Raw genomic sequence first — 20,439 nt, 5'->3', positions numbered from 1 at the left:
GCTGGGTCGAGTTGTTGCGTCGAGTCGTTGGGTCGAGTCGATGGGTCGAGTCGTTGCGTCGAGTCGCTGGGTCGAGTCGCTGGGTCGAGTCGTTGCGTCGAGTCGTTGGGTCGAGTCGCTGGGTCGAGTCGTTGGGTCGAGTCGTGCGGTCGAGTCGTGGGGTCGAGTCATTGGGTCGAGTCGTTTGGTCGAGTCTTAAACGCTGCATTAAGTCACAAATTGCAGATGGTGTTTGAGAGAGAGTAACAGCTCTCAGGACAAAAGTCTGATGGCCTTTAAAGATCCCATATCCTGCTATTTTTCCCGTTTCGTAGTCTACTCTAAGGGTACATTTGATAATAAGAAGTGTTAATAAGTGCATAATAGTTATGAAATAGGGGGAGAGTGATTATGATGCGTTGCAGTGAGTAGGCCCCGCCCATCTGCTCATCCGAGGAGAAGGAGAGAGACTGTTTCTAGCTAAAAATGGCAGGAATCAATCAAAAACCACTTTGGGCACAAATATGAGGCACCAATAGCACTGTAAGAAGGTTAAAAGCTCTGAAAAGTAGATTTTGCATGATATGGGACCTTTAATCCGTCAGAAAGCAGATTGGTTGACCTGGTTTAAGGTTTAAACACTGGACTCGTCATCCACATGGTATTTTGGACTTAATATGCTCTAAATCTTCTTTGTTTTTTTGTTTTTTTATGCCATTCCCTTATTTTTTAATGTTATCCCTTTACTTGCATCATCATCATCATCATCATTATTGTGGGTGTGGTTTTTGTTGTTCTATGTTCTAAAATAAAAACATGGCACAATGTCACTGTCATGATTGATCCTCAGATGTGAGTGTTTGAGTGTTTGAGGAGTTTGTGGAGTCGATCTTCACAAATACAGATAAGTTTCATAAATGGGTGAGTTCTCGTTATGGAGAGAGAGTTTCTGAAGCGGCTCCGGTGGGTTTTGTGTTGGACCAGAATAGATCCAAAAGACTCTTTGTTTTTATGAAGGTTTCATTTTTAATTGGACGTGTTTCAGACTCAGACACAGTTCAACAGACGAAACAGTGTGAGGCTCAGGTTCATTTTATTCTTCTGGTTTAGTCCTGGTTTAGTCCTGGTTTAGTTCTGGTTTAGTCCTGGTTAAGTCCTGGTTTAGTCCTGGTTAAGTTCTGGTTTAGTTCTGGTTTAGTCCTGGTTAAGTCCTGGTTTAGTCCTGGTTAAGTCCTGGTTTAGTCCTGGTTTAGTCCTGGTTTAGTCCTGGTTAAGTTCTGGTTTAGTCCTGGTTAAGTTCTGGTTTAGTCCTGGTTCAGCCCTGGTTAAGTTCTGGTTTAGTAGTGGATGTGGATACAATCTTTTATTCTTTGTTAAAGTTTTGTTTTTCCCAAGTTTGTTCTGTTTTAGTCCTGGTTTAGTCCCATTTTAGATCCAGTTTAGCCCCAGTTGAATCCCGGTTTAGACTTGGTTTAGACCTGGTTTAGGCCTGGTTCTGACCTGGTTCTGACCTGGGTTAGTCAAGTTTTAGGATGCATTAACACAGAAACCACATCAAAATTGGGATTAAACTGGGATGAATCTGGAACTAAACTTGGAAAAAACATAGATTACTGAACCATGACTAAAGCCTAATGCACGAGGTCCAGGGCGTGATCAGGACGCCAGACGTGTTGTTTACGTCATGTTTTAGAAACTTTGAAAAGTGTATTTTGACACTCCGCCCCCTTTTCCAGTGTTTCATTTTCATGCTCCGTAGACGCCCTGTTGACGCTCTGTTGACGCCCTGTTGACGCCCTGTTGACGCTCTGTTGACACTCTGTTGACACTCTGTTGACACTCTGTTGACGCCCTGTTGACGCCCTGTTGACGCCCCTGTTGACGCTCTGTTGACGCCCCTGTTGACACTCTGTTGACGCCCTGTTGACGCTCTGTTGACACTCTGTTGACGCTCTGTTGACACTCTGTTGACGCTCTGTTGACACCCTGTTGACGCCCTGTTGACGCTCTGTTGACGCCCCTGTTGACGCTCTGTTGACACTCTGTTGACGCTCTGTTGACACCCTGTTGACGCCCTGTTGACGCTCTGTTGACGCTCTGTTGACGCCCCTGTTGACGCTCTGTTGACGCTCTGTTGACGCCCCTGTTGACGCTCTGTTGACGCCCCTGTTGACGCTCTGTTGACACTCTGTTGACGCCCTGTTGACGCCCTGTTGACGCCCTGTTGGTTGACGGCTTGTTGACGCTCCGTTAACGCCCTGTTGACGCTTCATTGACGCTCCGTTGACGCCCTGTTGATGCTCCGTTGACGCCCTGTTGACGCTCCGTTGGCACCCTGTTGACGCTCTGTTGACACTCTGTTGACGCCCTGTTGACGCCCTGTTGACGCCCTGTTGGTTGACGGCCTGTTGACGCTCCGTTAACGCCCTGTGGACGCTTCATTGACGCTCCGTTGACGCCCTGTTGACGCTCCGTTGGCACCCTGTTGACGCCCTGTCGACGCTCCATTGGCGCCCTGTTGACACCCTGTTGATGCCCTGTTGACGCTCCGTTGACACTCCATTGACGCTCCGTTGACGCTCCGTTGACGCCCTGTTGGCGCTCTGTTGACACTCCGTTGACGCCCTGTTGACGCTCAATGACGCTGCGCTGACGCTGCGTTGACACTTAATGACGCTCCGTTGACGTCCTGTTGAAGCTTTGAGCAGTGCGTAGCGTTATTACACGTGTTAGACGCATGTATGATGACAAGTAAAACCATCAAGGCCTACGCTTTGTCACGCTTTGTTTCTGGGCTAAAATTCTGACCGGAATTCGAGTTTAGGCCCATTTTTCCCAAGCTAGAAGCCAAATCGTCTGTGTTTCCGAGATCAACCCAGCATGTGCCCAGAGATCGGTTCTTCGGACGTGTTTAGTCGTTTACCGCCAACAAGTGAAGGAGTAACGACGACGACAGCGTTAGCATTGAGCGGCTTGACGAGCTAAATCAACTCAACTGTTACTCTCAGTACAAACTATTTATATTCACAACACATACGCGGGACATCGACACGTTTTGTTTGTCACGTAAGACGCTCATTTGAAACCACGGCGCTTCGTCCCGTGACAGCGCTGTGAACGGAGCAGCTGTTAGCATTAGCATACGGCTAACGCAGAGTGACACCCCGAGAGACGCGCAGAATGTCTTTAGAGAAGAGGAGAGAGAAGACACTTAGGAACAAAATAGACAAGATTAAAGACAAATACACTGAATAAAACTTGATTTCACCAAATATAATTGCATATTACTGAGGCTGAACTTAATCCCTCATTAGTTTAACAATTTCCAGATGGTTAGCTGAAGCGCATCGATAAAAAAAAAACACCGTTAAGATGATTAATTTTGAATCTTTTGTAACCAAATCTGACCCAGGATCAGGCGTTCCAGTGAAAAGGTAAAAAAGTTACATTGGATTTTGCTGTTTGAGAAATCTACAATAGATTCTAGATGTTTAAAATTGAGTTTAAGCGTTAAGAATTCTTGGGTAGAACTCACCGTTTGACTTCAGATGGCAGAGTTGCTGACCTGGTTTCTGGTTCTTGTCTCTGTAATTGATGTGTTTATCCGCGAGGAAGAAAAACTGGCACAAACCTCTCTTTCAGAATTATAAACAAATGTAAAATCATTTTTTTCTCACAACAGCCTCAGATAGAGCAGGCATTGTTTCACTCCTTTTTTTTTGTCAGTTTGCTCTTTTCACATTTAGGCTTTCATGTGGGAACGACAAAATGACCCAATCTGATCCGATTTGTTTAATTTGTTTTGTTTATTTAACCACTCACATTCATAGATTTCAGACATAAAGACCACCAACACACACCAAACTTTACAATCTTGTACTTAACAATATGTTGACAGATCACACTGAAGTATGTGGTGGTATCTAAGTCCAAGCCTGATTTATTATAGTTTTAAGTCTTAAAACATGAGGCAAAAATTTTATTTTTGCAAAAATTTTCAAGTCAGATCTTGACTCAAAAACCAAATTGGAAACCCAAAATCCCCTCTTTAAATTTAAATGAATCCAACATGTCAACAAAATGAAGCAAAAAATTTAAACCTGCTTTGTCCATTTGTCAGAATTTTTAAAATGTCCTGAATATGTAAAATTTTGTCAATTTTTACAAACAAAATGTCTAATTTCTATATGAAAACACAACATGACGAAAAACTTGTAATACATTTTTTTCTTATATTTATGTGAGTAAACGACAGGAGAAGTTTCAAATGGATAACTTTAAATTTCAGATTTTTGCCTATTCAACTGCAGCGTCTGGAGTTTAAGCATCACCTCCAGACACATCTGCCATGACAGAAATATCCAAAATAGAAATCTATAAATGTTGAACTGTATCATCGTTCATCAGGGATTATCTCCACACATTTGCCATCTCAAACGTATGTCTCGCAGTCCAGTCAATCCGTGGAGAAATACGAGTCTTCCACGTCGCGTTTACACTTGAACGACTTTAATTAAAATGTAGAGAACATGGTACAAACCTCTAAAGTTGTGTTCTGTCTGAGCAGCTGCGGGGAATGAAGAAACGCTCGCAAATCAGGCGCGTGTCAAAGTTTTACCTTGACAGACCTCGCCATCTGCCACCTTTGTTTACGCCGGCGCTAAGCCGACGCAGCGCTGGGATCTCCTGCGTTTGCACAGGTCCTGAAGGCACCGGCTGGCTCTGCTAAACGAGACGTTTTTAGTCGACATTTTTGGGGATTCGCACCTGGTTCTGTCCCAGTTCAGGCCTGATTTCAGTGTTGTAATTATAGACGAGAACTGGATAAGAGGCAAAACCAGATTAAGGACCGAGCCGGGACTACGCCAGGTCCAAACCAGGACTAAACCCGCGCCTAACGAGGTGTAAACTGTGAACAAAGGTTAAACCAGTTTCAAATAAGATTTAAATCCAGTCTAACCAAGGACTTTAACAGTGACCGAAGTCAAACCGTGACTACACCAGCCAGAACTAAACGAGGCCTGAACAAGGACGAAATCAGGACAAAACTAGAACAAAACTAGGACTAAACCTGGACTAAACCAGGACAAAACCAGGTCAAAACCAGCACGAAACTAGGACAAAATCATGATTAAACCAGGTCCAAACCAGGTCCAAACCAGGACAAAACCAGGAAGAAACCAGAAAGAAACCAGGACAAAACTAAGATGAAATCAGGTTGAAACCAGGAAGAAACCAGGACATAAACTAGGATTAAACCAGAAAGAAACCCGGACAAAACCAAGACAAAATCAGGACTAAACCAGGACGAAACCAAGGTCAAAACCAGAACAAAACCAGTACTAAACTAGGACTAAACCAGGAAGAAACCAGGAAAAAAACGGGACGAATTTAGGACAAAACCAGGAAAGAAACCAGGACTTAACCAGGAAGAAACCGGGACCTTGGTGTGAACCAAGGTAAAAACTTGTCAAAAAACAGTTTTAAACCAGTTAATTTAACAATTCTAGACTGGTCCTAAACTACTGACTCAGGTCCAAACCAGTTCTAAACCATGACTACACCAGCCAGAACTAAACCAGGACTAAACCAGGACGAAACCAGGACTCATGTCTCGTGACTTGTCAAGAATATCAAACCTACTCCTTTTGCTTGCGTTGGTGTTTGTATAATCCAGCTCCACATTTACACGAATTTGTTTTGTATTTTATTGTTCTGCGTATTGTTCGGAGCGCCGGAGCGGAGCAGACGTATTCCCGACTCAGCACTTATCTTTATCATGGCTCTGGGAGGCACCATGCAGCCGCTCGGAGAGACACTCTGCCATTCAGAGACACACATGGAGCTGGAGAATGATGCACCATGCAGCTGCACAGAGACGCTAACGCGATGTGACAGGCGCTGCACAATCTGTCATCGTGTCAGTTACAATTGTTCGCAGTTGTTCCACAGGATTGAAGTATTAGAAAATGTGCTTCACGCTATTTGTCAAGAAAATGATTCACTTTTGTCTGTTTGTTGAATTTGACTAATAATTTTAAATAATTAGAAAAAAAACGAAAAGCAGCGTCTCCGCTTCAAACCGTTGCAGTCAAATGAATTCTGGATTTTTGTGACTAGAATCCATCGTAGGAAAACGCTTAAGTTGTTCATCGGGTTCCGCTGTTTTAGAAGTGGATCCCTGCTGGACGAATGAGGGATTACACCGACACGTGACTAGAATCCGTCTTTAAAGGCCCACGTTCCGCCTCCTCCATCGTCGGGGCGATATCGTCCTCATCCTCCACGTCAGTCCAGCCAGAACCTTCTCGTCATAAGCCCGTGATGTGACGACGTCGTTTGACAATGTGCGACTCTTTCATATTGTGGTTTACAAACAGAGCGGATTGAAAATAGAAATATAAGTGTTATAAGTGTATAAGGTGATGTTTCTGTGATTTCATTTCTTTCTCATACGTAAACCTCAACTAACGCTTTCATGTTTCTGATGTCGCGCAGCATTTCTGCCTTGTGCTTTTGTGCGGCGCTGCGTGGGCCACGGCACAGACAGCTCCCGAGACACTTGATCCCGTTTAGTCCTTTTAGTCCTATTAAATCAGTTTGAATTACATTCGAAGCTTTGCAAAAGAAAAGTCATCTAGTGCGGCTGATCTCGAGTTCAGAGTTTGTGATGTTTTAGCCTTTAATGCCGTACGGAGAGCGATGTCATCTCCATGGAGACAAGCAGGCGGCGGACCCTCCATCAGAAAAATAGCATGTTTGAATAAGTCTTGAATCTGAGCTTGACGTACCAAGTATATTAAAGTTAATATATTTGGTATTCCTTTCATAATGAAGCAAACGTTTTCAAGTGTTGGACTGAACCAGGACTAACCAGGACTAAACCAGGACTCAACCAGAACTAAACCAGGACTAAACCAGGACTAAACCAGGACTCAACCAGAACTAAACCAGGACTAAACCAGGACTAAACCAGGACAAAACCAGGACTAAACCAGGACAAAACCAGGACTAAACCAGGACTCAACCAGAACTAAACTAGGACTAAACCAGGTCTAAACCAGGACTAAACCAGGACTAAACCAGGACAAAACCAGGGCCAAACCAGGTCTAAACCAGGACTAAACCAGGTCTAAACCAGGACTAAACCAGGACAAAACCAGGTCCAAACCAGGACTAAACCAGGTGTAAACCAGGACTAAACCAGGACTAAACCAGGTGTAAACCAGGACTAAACCAGGTCCAAACCAGGTCTAAACCAGGTCTAAACCAGGACTAAACCAGGACTAAACCAGGACTAAACCAGGACAAAACCAGGTCCAAACCAGGTCTAAACCAGGTCTAAACCAGGACTAAACCAGGATTAAACCAGGACTAAACCAGGACTAAACCAGGTCTAAACCAGAACTAAACCAGGACAAAACCAGGTCCAAACCAGGTCCAAACCAGGTCTAAACCAGGTCTAAACCAGGACTAAACCAGGACTAAACCAGGACTAAACCAGGTGTAAACTAGGTCTAAACCAGGTCTAAACCAGGACTAAACCAGGTGTAAACCAGGACTAAACTAGGACTAAACCAGGTCTAAACCAGGACAAAACCAGGACAAAACCAGAACTAAACCAGGTCTAAACCAGGTGTAAACCAGGACTAAACCAGGACTAAATCAGGACTAAACCAGGACAAAACCAGGTCAGATCCCAGTCTAGACGTGGACTAAATGCGGGCTAAATCACCAAAAAATGACAAAACACGAGTACAACATGTTTAAAAGCAGGAAACAAAGCAACCAACCAGAACATTTGCGCAAGAAAAGTGAATTACTGTCAGTGTAAACCTTGCAGCTGTCCATACGAGGAAAACCATTGTTGGGCTCGGATCCGTTTCATTTGACACAATGTTATGATTTTTCTGACTCGTGGCTTCGCTCGGCGCCCGGCTCCCGAGACTCAGCATGTGCGTGACCCATTTACAGCACACACAGTCTTGAAAAAGAGTTGCATAAGCATGACAAAGAACACGCCGCCGTCTCACTCTTCATCACACGTTTAATACAAGTGAACGTCTCTTTGGCCACATCCTCAACGACTTCATGACAATTTTACAAGATTCTGAACGTGCTTTTCTTCTGATTTTACAGTTGATACTTTTTACTTCTACTTTGCTTAATCCTTGAGCAGGAATTTGACCAACTTTATCTTTTTTTTTTTTTTTGCTTTGTAATTCAGTGTTTTGCCAAAGCAGATTTCTCATGTGATACTTTTTTCTTTTACTTGGGTGTTTTCTTTGCTCCTGTGTCTGTACTTTTACTCGAGTAATTAAACTGAGTACTTCTTCAGCCGCTGCGAACTTTATATATATTTATTTATATTTATATATTATATATTTATTTATATATATATATATATATATATATATATATATATATATATATATATTTTAGGGTTGTTGTTTTTTTATTTGTGAGTTTGAAGAAGAAAAACTGACCCCGATTTTTCCCAGAATGGTTGATTTGACTGAAAATAAGTGAGTTATAGCTGTCTTTTTTGACATTTTGCCTTTGTAGTGGAAAAATGTAATGTTGTGGTCGAACAGTGAGGTTTCTGAAGGTGTTTACGCCTCTCCACATGTCACCGTTTAAACCCGTGACCCCTCCCTGCACCCGCCCTGCACCCGCCCTGCACCCAGGTCAGTCCACTCTCATCCGGACAAAGGATTAGACCTCTCAAGGTTTTAGGGGATTCTCAGATGCCTTTTCATGACTCAGTTTGGAGACTTCCTGGTGAGCTCAGCCGAACACTCCGGCAGAACCGGTGTTCTGTACTTTTCCCATGCTGGTTTAACCCCTTATAAAGCTGTACTCTTCCCATGCTGGTTCAACTGGTTTAACCCTTTGTAAAGATGTACTCTTCCCATGCTGGTTTAAACCAGTCAAACCAGCATGGGAAGAGTACAGCTTTATAATGGGTTAAACCAGTCAAACCAGCATGGGAAGAATACAGCTTTATAAGGGGTTTTTAACCCCTTATAAAGCTGTACTCTGACTGGGGAGGGAGAGGCTGCTCAAACATCACATTCATACCAGTTTAGTTTTGATCTTATTTAGTTTACCCCATGTTTTTAAATCTGAAACTAAAATACAAAACTTCAAGGCATTTTCAAGAACTAAACAGAGAAGGAACAATTAGAATTCTAGAGGACAAACAATTCTTCTCTCCAAATCACACTGATAATGAATTGAGATTTTAAAATTGATCTTGTCTTCGCTCTAAAAATGTTTTGTTCATTATTTACTAAGTCTTTGTTCATGCTTTACTCAGGCAGAAATCAGTGTCGTTATTATAAAGTGTAACAAAAGAAAATGTCTTCAGAAAATGGCAAATATAAATCTATGACAAACATTTACCACTGGAAAATAATCAGATCAAACCGTCAAACGTACAAGTTACAATTAAAAAGAACATTATTCGTCCTCATTTTTGCGCCTCAGGGTGTTTCAATATTGACAGAAAAATGATTCAAAAGCGACAGAAACGGGTCCATCCATCATCTTCCAATTGCAGCACGGCATTGTGGGTAATGTACGCCGTCCCCTTTCTGTGGATAATGTCGCGGCGCGAACAAATGGAAAAGAAAAAAACTACTTGCTCTCATTTTCTCCTGTCACCGATCTGAACGCCCGAAAGAGGAGCAGCTGGAAGCGCGCGAGGACGAGAACGCAATCATCCCAATTGACAAACTCTATCTTAATGGTTCGTTCAGTTTGGTTTTCGAGCGAATCATTACGTGTTTTTCTCGTTAAAATCATACCTGGAGTATTTTGTTTTACGTAATCGTGCGAACGTCGGCTTTTGAATCTGTTTTTTCAAGGTCTCATCTTCTTCTAAATTGACCTTTTGAGCTTTATAACTAGGTTTTAATATTGTTTCCTCATTAAATTATAAGATTATGTCATTCGGATGTTATGAATCGGCTGCTTTACACCATAACCTTGATATTACTTGTAAAGAATTGCGTATAAATATAAATATTGCTTTAACATCGATCGTAGAAGTAATGAAAATGGAAGACGATTGTATCAAATGTGTTTTTCTGTTCTTTGGGTTAAGGTCAGGGTTCTTTCCGTTGCCAATTACTCGCCTCTCCACAGATCCGACCTCGGAACTAAACGCCCCCTGCTAGTCTCCAACGAGATGGCGGACAGGTTCAACGCGGTAACACCGGAGAAACACCAGTGAGACGAGCACTGTACACTTTTATGCCTGCGTATCGGTATTTTCGTCTCATTTCGCTTCCTTTGCGTAAATTATTCCAAAAGCAGCAGCTGAGGGGGAAAACGGGAGAAACGAATGTCCGGACGAGGCGCAGCGCGGGGGCCGTAAATGTGTAAATGTGACCCATTGGATTTGTTTTCCCCCGTGCGAGCCCGAGCGGAGCGTGTGGACGTCCGCTTTGACAGAACGAGCACGAAACGCCGAGCGAAGCTGACAGCTGCGGCCGAACAGGCGAAAGCGAATTCATTACATCTGCAACGAGAGAGCGAGCGAGCGAGAGAGAGAGAGGGTTTGAAAACACAGGGACGTCGTGCTGGAGAGCGGCGGGAGACGGGGTCAACACCGCACCGACAGTTACACGTGTTCAGCCGCGGCGCGAACGCTTCATCCGGCTGCGATTTGGCTCAAAGAATGGGCAAGTTTGGAGCCGTCGAGTTCAGTTCGATTGATCGGATCGCGAGGCTCAACGGATCGTCACGGCGCTCGCACTCGTCTCAGGTCGTGCTGAGGATGCCGCGGTAAACTGTGTCTTCTTCAGCTGACGCGACGTTCCAGGGCCTTGAATGTCCGTACGATAAGCTGGTTCTGAACGTATCGGGAACAAAAAACATGTGATTCGGGCGAGGGTCTTCGTCACGCGTCGCTGTGGAAAGCTAATCGGAGAATTTGGCGTGAAGTGAACGCCGTTGACACAAAACCCTCATCACGCGCACCGCTGCCCTCCGGTTTGGTCCAGTGCCTCCGAAAAAGAACAATGAACAAACTGTAATTAGTGTAAAACAAGAGAGCGCGCCGGTCTTTGAGCCGATTTAAACGCTCATCGCGCCAACAGAGCTTCACGAGCGTATGTCCTTTTTCCGACACAAGTTTTTTCAAGCTGACTTAAGGTTTTGTAAAGATAAAAAAAAGCTGTTTGTCTGTTACACAACATTATATTTATTCATTTGACAGGGACAAACCGATGCCGCGTACATAAGGTTTCAAGCACCAGGTTCAATTTTTCCATGTTTTTTTTAAAGGTTTTTAAGAGGTTACTACAATAGAGCACGACAGCGTATGTTTACATTTAGATTTATGTATTCAAAAGGGACAGTGCATATTAATGAACACACAGTGCAAGGTAAATATGCCAGAATTCATCCGTCAAACACACACGGCGACACAAACGACACTTCAGAATCAGTGGTGACAGACCCGGTTCCTCTTGAGCCATCGTTTTTAGCTTCGTCTTGAAAGTGTTTGATGTCAGACCGTCTCTGAGAGCGGCTGATGCTGGTCCAAGTCTTTGACTGACGGTTCGTGCTGACTGAAGGCTGCGTCTCAAAAGGAGCTGCACCTCGAGTGGACGCTCTGGTCGCGCCGTCATTTGTTCTAAATCTGATATTTAATAAAGTAATTCACGGGCGGCGGAGAAAATCCATGTACATATTTATGAATTAAGCAAGCTAATTTGATTTTTTTTTCTTTTTTTAATTGTCAAAATGTAGATACTTTTTTAATGCAATGATGGTATGAGTAAGGTTTTTATCTAATATTTTTAAGGCTCTTTTGTGTAACGATTCAATTGGTTTTAAGGCAGATTTGTCATTGACCAATTTGTAATGCAATATTCAATGTGCGAAATAACCAACATTTAGCTGCGTTTTAGCTGCGTTTTCTGGCAATAATGATCCAATTTGTTTAAAATTACAAATATTGACATATGCAATCTTACAAAGTGTTTTTACATGATTTAAGAAGATAAGAAGAAAAAAAGACAAAGTATAAAAAAACAGTAGTATTTACCCAATATATATCTAATATTTTTAAGGCTCTTTTGTGTAACAATTCAATTGGTTTTAAAGGCAAGGTGGTTTGTCATTGACCAATTTGTAATACAATAATCAATGTGTGAAAAAAACATACGGTGAAGAAACATTTTAGCTGCGTTTTCTGGCAATAATGATCTAATGCAATCTTACAAAGTGTTTTTACATGATTTTTTTAAAAGACAAAGTTTAAAAAACACAGACAAGTATAAAAATCACAGACATGTATAAAAAACACAGATAAGAACACATAGAAACAAGGCATATCTGTCCACGAAACACCACAAGGCAATTTCATGTTCACTGTCGATTTTCTTTAAACCAGCATTTTCAATTTTGTGGAGAAAAGTCTGACGACCAACAGTGCCTTAATCTCCGTCTGGCACCTTGCAGTTCACGGTCAGTTTGCTCTACCAGCCTCGAACACAACAACTGGATCAGAAACTGTTCAGAGAAACTTCAGACTTTAGACTTTCTTCTACAATCTAAATAGCGTCGTCTTCTTTCATCATTATTTCATTAAGTTGTGTTCTGATTGATTCCTGCATGTTAGAAAAACCCTGTTTTGTCCTGCAACTGAGGCGCCAGTGCTCAGAAAAGTCCTGTTTTCACCTACCCCCTAGCCCCGCCCACATCCCCCAGGACAAACCATGATTATCTGTAAAATGAAGACTCCGAGAGAGACGTGTCGGATTCTAAAATGTCGCGTAGACAAAAAGACAATCTTCTGCTTTTTACAGTGAAACGTCTCTGTGAAGAGGCGGGGCTTATGAGTTCTGCAGTTTTGAACAGGAAGTCAATGAGGAAGTAAATGTTCAATGTACCTGAAAAAAAAAGCATAATATGCCTCCTTTAAGATGCTCCAACAAACAAACAAACAAACAAACAAGGATAATGTGCACACCTCAGTCAGATATCAGAAGTGTAACTCAGAGCCACAGCCACAGATACAGCAAAACGTCTATAAAATACCTAAATTTATTTATTACATTGTATTTAAATATTTTTTATTATTTAATTTATTTATTTAATTACATTTATTTCATTTTACTTATTTTTTATGTCTAGTCCTATGTATGTTTTTGTTTAAAAAAAATAATAGTAAAAAAATAAAACTTCCCAAAATAATGTGTTTTGGGATGTGTTTTGTTGTAGTCTCTGCCAGTGTGGTCCAATAGATAATGTTTTCCATCTGGCGGATCACGAAGCAAAATGTACAATTCATGTCGACAAAATTGTTAAATTGAATGAATAGAAAAGAAGCTTTTGAGATTTCTGTCCCGTCTTTGTGATTTGGAATAATTTTTTTCCTAATTTGCCTAAACGCTCTACAAATAAACTTGCCTTGCCGTAATACAAAGGAAAGCATGAAATCATTTGCCAACATTTAAATACGCTCACATTTTCATCAGGAAGCCCGGCGTAGTTACATCGGCCTCGCGAGTCGCTCGTTTGTTGCGCCAACGTCGTTTGGTCCGGTCAGTTTGAATATTGCGTTACGGATTCTATGGCCTGGGGTTTAGCGATTTATTCGTCACACTTCAGCCAGTAGTCAACAAGACGTGTGCGGCGTAACGAGGGCATTCGGGCGGCGGCGCTGACTGTGCAGAAGGCTGGTGTTCTCCATTAAACATGATATTAAATGTGACACAAATGACGCGTCCTCATAAATTGTACAAGGCAGCGCGCGAGAGGCCTTTATTGTTACGGTTTGATCATAGGCCGGTCTGGTTTACTCCTCCTCTTTAAGTTCACCAGCTTAAAAGGTCCATCACTATTGGCAAAAAACTATAACTAAACTGCGGCAGAACACAGGGATGTCAGAATATTTATGTCAAGTAGTAAAACAGCAGCTCGGAAGTGTGGCAGGCAGACTGGAGATGAACCGCTGCTTTGGCAAATGCTCCCGTTAGATTTCAGACTTCACTGTGCTGAGGGAAAGTGTGGCAGCTCGAGCACTATCCTCTGCTTCTGACTAATTATTCTATCAAACCATATTTAATATTTAATTCCACTTGCAATCTGTTCATTGCCTTTTCGTCTTCTTCTTCTCCCACTTTCCGTCGGGAGTGGGACAAGCACATTGATGACCTGTGGAACCAGATGATCCTCGAGTCTCTGTCTGGAGAAGCGGTCTCTACTCCATATGAACGGTTCTTCATCTGCCTGGAAGAACTGGTTCTCCTCCTGAAGAACTGGTTCTCCTCTTGAAGAACTGGTTCTCCTCTTGAAGAACTGGTTCTCCTCCTGAAGAACTGGTTGTCCTGAGTGGCTCCAGCTCCACTGTCTCCCTCGCATCCGTCTGTGAGTCAGATCTCTCCTTCACTCTGGAACCCAGGTTTCTACTTTTTCCCAAAGAGGTTTTTTAGTTTTTCTGGCCGTGAAGGAGGGTCTGAGGACAGAAGGAGGGTCTAAGGACAAAAGGAGGGTCTAAGGACAGAGGACTCTGGGACATTGCCAAGTCCTTATGGACATTGTTTAATCTGTTTTTCACTGTCGCCCTCTGAGACAACCGCTGTTGTGATTTTGGGCGTTACAAAAATAAATTGAATTGAATTGAATCGAGTCACATGTTCAGCTCCTCAGATTCAGCCTCGATGCAGCAGGCTGTAGGTTCAGAAGTTTAGAACTCTGCAATTTCTAATGACTTTATGTCAGATATCACGATACGCATCTCTGTATCGATACACGTATTGCCAAAAAGTCCGTGACAATATCAATGTACTGAGCGCAGCCCTACCACACACACTCACTACTTTTAATTATTTGGAATTCAATACTTCAAAACACACGTGATTAACAACAGCGCCTCAACAGAAATCATGACCGTGTGTAAAGTTTTGCTTAATTCTACTGACGCGGCATTCAGCCTCCAAACTTGCATAATTAGCGGTGATCATACGTACATTTGCCAAAAAGTATTTCTACGCGCTGGGTAAAATCATCCAGCGACAGTAATCCTGACCAAGCCGAGCACAAAGATCTGGAAATGGGTCCCCGAGGGCAATAAAGTGCACATCAACATTAATGCTAACGATCATGTAAATCTAATTGCACCCGGACTGTCGGGGGTGTTATGGCCCCGAAGAGAGGCTGCAACATATTTAAAAGGACACCGGTGACGAAGACAAGTTGAAACAAGTTTAGGTTTTCACCACAATAAATGCCAACTTTCGAACCCCCGTGCCCTAAAAATCACCCCAAAGTTATAAAAAGAAAGATGGACCTGGTGGGCCAGCCAAACAGAAACAAATAGGAGCGACACCGGGTCAGCCCCGTATAGGGCCGTCGAAGCCGGTGCCGACACCTCTAACTAGAGCAAAAAATAAGATAAAAAAAAAAACCTATCTAGCCCCAAACAAAAGCGAAAATGGGACTACCGGTCCCACCAGGCCAAACAAAGAGGCTAGCGCTACCGCTAAGAGAGCCAGCTGGGAGCAGGCGAGCTGAGTGGGACAGCGAAGCGGGACGCGTAGCGGGATGGGCGGAGCCGAGCTGTGAGAGAGCGATGAGCACATCCGGTCTCCATTTAAAGGCTCCAGGGCGCACAGCCGCGGCCGGGAGCCAATCTAATAAAAAAACTAAACAGATCATTAGACAAAAACTGAACGGACAAAATATTATTACAAACAATAGGGAGGAAGAGTGCCCAAACCTAACAGGGGCAACAACAGTTTGACGAGGACAGTTTGTCTCGTGAAGCACCACAAATCCAATCCCACAAACGTCACTTAGTGAACTTTAGCGTTGGATATTGCCAGTCTCTAGAATTTGTCTGCGCGGCCGCAGTCAGCAAACCGTGTCTAAACTTCGCTTTTGCCGCCCGGTTAAACAATCATATCACTGTGCGGGCGCTGCACCTCTGAACACGCCGCTTCTGGAACAGGTGATCGCTTACAACAAAAGTGATTTGATGTCGGGCTCAACGGAAAACCACGTCTCAGCACCGTCGTTTCTCCTTCAGCGCTCTCCCTCTTCGTGATCCGGACCGTCGCTTTTTCACGCTTTTTCTATTTCATTTCCCGCGCAGGGCAGAGTTATGGCGCTAACGACGCCCTCGTCGACAGGCCCCGCGCGAACGTTCTGCCAGCTCGGTTCTCCGTCACTCCATTCCATTACGTGCACGTCAGGTTAATGGAGCGGCGTGTGGACGAGGCATCTGACATGAATGCGCGGCCCGAGACGTGAGCGTGAGCGGTGCACACATGAAGGGATTTGGCGTATTGCGTTTACTTAAGGTGCATCATGTGACTTTTCCGGTGAAGAAACCTGCTCGCGATGAGAAGTACTGCATTGTGACATCCATCAGCTTTTATTCAATCGCAGATGTTTTTACTGTTGGAAAAGCCCTTGAAGAACGCGTATAATTCCTTTGAAGCACTGGCGCCAATTGTTGACCTGGACGAAAATATGTTGAATGCGATATTGCGGAACATTTTGCAAAGCGATCTCGACGGCGGAAAGCAAGCAGCTGTACAAGAAAAACTACATGATGCACCTTTAATGAGAAAAGGGAAGCCAAAAAGCATTTCTCTGTTAAAAAAAATAGAATAATAATGAAATAAGAAGGTATACCGTATTTTTCTGAGTATAAGTCGCACCGGAGTATAAGTGACATCAGCCAAAAAATGCAAAATAGAGAAGAAAACAACATATATAAGTCGCACTGGAGTATGAAATGTAGTTACAAGTGTGAAAATAACAGATAATATCACATATAAGTCGCTCCGGAGTATAAGTATATAAGAATGAATATGAGGATAAGTTGAAACCCGGCCAAAACTATGAAAAAAGGTGCAACTCATAGTCCGGAAAATACGGTAACCACATACAAAACATTTAAAATTGCCCAAAAAAGCGAGGGTTTCTCAGGAGAGTTTGTCTTCTGGGTTGATGTCAGGTCGAATCAATGTATTTTTGATTGTCAAAATGAAACTTTTGTCACACTTTTGTCCAATGTAGAAACTAAAATACAACGTGTAAATGAGGCCTTTACAGCCCTTTGGTTTTATGGTAATTTCTGGCACTAATCACATGTCTCTCCCGCTGTCATATTTTATAACCAGGCTCTGTCAAATTGGTACTGAATATTCATTGCGTCTTCAATTGGAAATGTTCTGTCATTTGCATTTAAATGTCATTTTTGATCTCCATCTTACACATTACAAAAGACACATGACGAAAAAAAAAAAATTGGATTAAAAGAATAAACCGATAACGCCTTTTGTCTCTTACTTTCTCTTTCATCACGTTGTGACATCATGAAGTGGTGATACAGAAAGTGCCCCCGTGTCTTACGTTTGTGTGATTGTCCGGACCACAGTGTGAGATGAAACGCAACTACATCCAAGTGACTAAAGGCAAACCGATGAGGCCTTCAGAACACTTCTGTAGTATTCTGGTGCAACTACTCTCTCATGTGGTTCAGAATACTTCAAACTTCACAGTATTAGTGAGAGAAAAGCAGAAAACATGGCTCTTGTGACGCGTCGATGTGTGATTTTCGCTTCTCTGAATAGCGATAATTGTTACGGTTTAGTTTTTGGTACAGTTTTAGTCCTGTTTTTCAGCAGTGCGTGGCAGGGGGCGTGGTAGGGGGCGTGGCAGGCTCGCAGGGCTGCAGACGAGACACACCTGCAGTTCATCCCACCGCTTCTTTCGACACTTCGCCAGTTAATTCCGTCACGTTCGACAGTGAGTGAGCTTTTGTGTTGCTTGTTCTCCTCGTCTGTTTTGGTCCTTTGTGCTTCTCCTGCTCCTGCTGAGTCGGCCTGGTCCCCGCCTCTACTGCCCGCGACAATAACTTCCGCAAAATAGACCGTTAAACCCGCTTTTACGATCACGCCGCGCACCAGTCGAAAAGAAAATGTCGGAGCCCGAGTTAGAAAATCTGACATGGCAGCTTTAGTGCTTGGGTTATTTTCCCTTTATTCGCTCTCTACTGCCCCCTGCTGTCTGTGAGCTTGTGCCGTTGGAAACGCACAGTTATGCTAATGTCGCTAACGTCTACGCGGAGCTGACGTAAACAAAAGCAAACTGGAAATGGAATAATGTCCAGTTCAATAAATTAACTTACCTGGATTTTTTTTAGCACTTTTAGAGCACTTTCCTCTGTTTTATCCCTTGTTTTTCCAACTAGATGACCGGAAAAAGAGAAAGCTGGAGCTAACGTCACCCTGAGGTCCGAGTTCTGACCTCCGAGGACGACTGGAGCGCGGCAGAAACAAACACATGACAAACGTAAAACTATTTTAAGCCTGGCGTGGTTTTTACACTATAATATAAGGAAATTCCACATGAAAGTATTGTATTGTATTGTATTGTTTTGTATCGTTTTGTATCGTTTCGTATTGTTTTGTATTGTATTGTTTCATATCGTATCGTATCGTTTCGTGTCGTATTGTTTCGTATCGTTTCGTGTCGTATTGTTTCGTATCGTTTCGTATTGTACTGTTTCATATTGTATCATTTCGTATCGTTTCGTATTGTATTGTTTCATATCGTATCGTTTCGTATCGTATCGTTTTGTGTCGTATTGTATTGTTTCGTTTCATATCGTTTCGTATTATGTTGTTTCATATCGTATCGTATCGTTTCGTATCGTTTCGTGTCTTATTGTATTGTTTCATATTGTATCGTATCGTTTCGTGTCGTATCGTTTCGTATCGTTTTGTGTTGTATTGTATTGTTCCATATCGTGTCGTATCGTTTTGATACGAAACGATACAAAACGAAAGTTTCGTATCATTTCGTATCGTTTCGTGTCGTGCCGTATTGTATTGTTTCATATCGTATTGTTTCGTATTGTATCGTATCGTGTCGTATCGTTTCGTATCGTTTCGTGTCGTATTGTATCGTATCGTTTTGTATTGTTTCGTGCCGTACTGTATCGTTTCATATTGTTTCGTGTCGTATCGTTTCGTGTTGTATCGTTTCGTATCGTTTCGTTTCGTTTCGTGTCGTATCGTTTCGTATCGTTTCGTGTCGTTTCGTATCGTTTCGTTTCGTGTTGTATCGATACGACACGAAACGATACAAAACAAAACGATACGATACGACACGAAACGATACAAAACAAAACGATACAATACGACACGAAACGATACGAAACAAAACGATACGATATGAAACAATACAATACAACACGAAACGATACGAAACAAAACAAAACGATACAACACGAAACGATACGAAACAAAACGATACGAAACGATACAATACGACACGAAAGTTTCGTATCGTGTCGTTTCGTGTCGTATTGTATTGTTTCATATCGTATCGTGTCGTATCGTTTTGTATCGTATCGTTTTGTATTGTTTTGTGTCGTATTGTGTTGTTTCATATCGTATCGTTTCGTGTCGTTTCGTGTCGTATTGTGTTGTTTCATATTGTATCGTTTTGTTTCGTATCGTTTCGTAATGTGTTGTTTCGACGATACGAAACGATACGACACGAAACTTTCGTTGTATTGTATTGTTTCGTATCGTTTCGTATCGTTTCGTTACAATACAACACGAAACAAAACGATACGATATGAAACAACACATTACGAAACAATACGAAACAAAACGATACGATATGAAACAACACAATACGACACGAAATGACACGAAACGATACGATATGAAACAATACAATACGACACGAAACGATACGAAACGATATGATATGAAACAATACGACACGAAACGAAACGATACAATGCGACACGAAACGATACGAAACGACACGAAACGATACGACACGAAACGACACGAAACGATACGAAACAATACGACACGATACGAAACGATACAATACGACACGAAAGTTTCGTGTCGTATCGTTTTGTATCGTATCGTTTCGTGTCGTTTCGTGTCATATCGTATTGTTTTGTTTTGTTTTGTATCGTATCGTGTCGTATTGTTTTGTATCGTATCGTTTTGTTTCGTGTCGTATTGTATTGTTTCACATCGTATCGTATCGTGTCGTATCGTGTCGTATTGTATTGTATTGTTTCATATTGTATCGTTTTGTTTCAGATCGTATCGTTTCGTATCGTGTCGTATTGTATTGTTTCATATTGTATGGTATGTGTCTCAAAGGGTCAAGTTACAAGTCAGATCTGTGGAAAGGCGTCTTCTCTCGCATTTGACGTCACATATTTTCACAATAAAAGCATCATTGAATAAACGAGAAATGGATTCGTTTGATGACATTGTGTGGATCATTCCGGGCAAAGCAATAATACAATCTCCATGGGAACGAACAGGTGGCAGAGAAGTTACACACTGCACCTTTACAAACTGAATTAACAAACTTTGTGATAGATTTATTTGTGTTTTGTTTTATTTTGAGTTCATAGTCAAGACAAATTCTACTGATTGAAGCGACATCTCA

The sequence above is a fragment of the Eucyclogobius newberryi genome, unplaced genomic scaffold (assembly GCF_026437365.1).
Source record: "Eucyclogobius newberryi isolate DKJ021-1_F unplaced genomic scaffold, fEucNew1.0.hap1 SCAF_22, whole genome shotgun sequence".
Lineage (NCBI taxonomy): Eukaryota > Metazoa > Chordata > Actinopteri > Gobiiformes > Gobiidae > Eucyclogobius > Eucyclogobius newberryi.
This window is presented reverse-complemented; position numbering follows the sequence as displayed.